The sequence below is a fragment of the Tiliqua scincoides genome, chromosome 5, assembly GCF_035046505.1.
Source record: "Tiliqua scincoides isolate rTilSci1 chromosome 5, rTilSci1.hap2, whole genome shotgun sequence".
Classification (NCBI taxonomy): Eukaryota; Metazoa; Chordata; class Lepidosauria; order Squamata; family Scincidae; genus Tiliqua; species Tiliqua scincoides.
The window spans coordinates 86,601,762-86,603,209 of NC_089825.1; the positions used below are offsets into that span (position 1 = coordinate 86,601,762).

The following is a 1,448-nucleotide window of genomic DNA, read 5'->3' on the forward strand; positions in this document are numbered from 1 at the left end:
AACTCTCTACCCTTGAGTCATATGACCAAAAACACATCTTTGTTCCGTCCTTTTCTTTCAGGAGCACAAACAGCAACTGGACACATGTATGCTGTAGCTGCTCAGCCATCTTGCATAAGTGAGTAAAGCGTTCATGCCATTAGGGAACAGGCTGTAGCTCAGTGGCCATGTACCCATGTTACATGCAGAAGTTCAGTCCTGGCCTGGGAAGGACAGCTGTCCAAAACCCTGGAGAACCACTGCTAGTCACTGCAGCAACTGTTACCCTGCACATGCCTGATCTCGTCTGATCTCAGAGGCTAAGCAGGGTCAGACCTGGTTAGTACTTAGATGGGAGACCACCTGGGAATACCAGATGCTGTAGGCTTATACCATAGTCTTTCGAGACTGAAGGTTGCCAACCAACCACTGCTAGTCAGTGAAGGTCAGTGGTTCTCAAACTGGGGCGTCGCAACACTCCAGCCAGAGAATCCTGGCCGCTGCCCCCTTAAGGGGTGGGGGGAAGGCAGTGACGCAATCTGGTGGACTTTTCTGCTTTGAAGGGGCTTGCTGCCACTTACTAGAGGCTACAGCAGCCTCCCAGGGCTCCCCACACTGCAGCGACCCTCAAAATTGTGATTGTGACCACCTCCGGTTTTGCGAACGTAAATCACAATTTTGAGGGTCTCTGCAGTGTGGGGAGCCCTGGGGAGGCAGGCGCGAGGGCTCCCCATACCCCCAGGAGGCTGATGCAGGCTCTGGTTAAGTGGCAGCAAGCCCCTGCGCCTCTTCAAAGCAGTGCAATCCACCAGATTGCGTCGCTACCTTCCTCCTGCCCCTGCACACACTTACGACAGCTCAAACTCTCCCTGAGAGTTTGAGAACCACTAGTGTAGGATGTCTGTGAGCATGCACTATGGGGAGGGGGCTAAGTGAGGAGAAAGCTACATGGGTGATAGCTCTTCTCCCATTTCCAGTGATGTCACGGTTGCTGGATCAGATCATTTTACTGCAAACCATTGGGCACACCCTATTACCAGGCATCAGTGTTACCTTGTTTTTTCCTTCTTCCATAGACAGGAGTCCATTCGTCCTCAGTTCTCCATTACACATGCTGCTGACGAACCAAAAGAGGACTACAGCAAAACTGGTAACAGTGGAACACCCGATGGCCCTGTGATAAGCTTGCAATGCTGAATTAAAGCCTTTTATCCAGTAACTGATTGCAGCTGTGAATCTGTTTTCTGTGGCTGCTTTGAATGAATGGACCTACCACCACTAGACACACAACACACAAACATCTGCCCACAGAGGTTTGATGAGATCACAATAGGTCATATTTCCCCAAAGGGAAAAAAAATAGATCTTTGTTGAGTACCCCATCTCAGTGACTCACAAAGCTTAGGGAACAACATCTTTCTCCATACCGGAGGAGCAGTTGTCACCATTGCTGGACTTACTCTGCTTTC

General features: G+C 50.3%; 1 pseudogene; it reads left to right on the forward strand.

Annotated features, from left to right (window-relative positions):
• The first annotated feature begins 247 nt into the window (after positions 1-247).
• LOC136654528 (5S ribosomal RNA) lies at positions 248-367 on the forward strand (annotated as a pseudogene).
• The last annotated feature ends 1,081 nt before the right edge of the window (positions 368-1,448 follow it).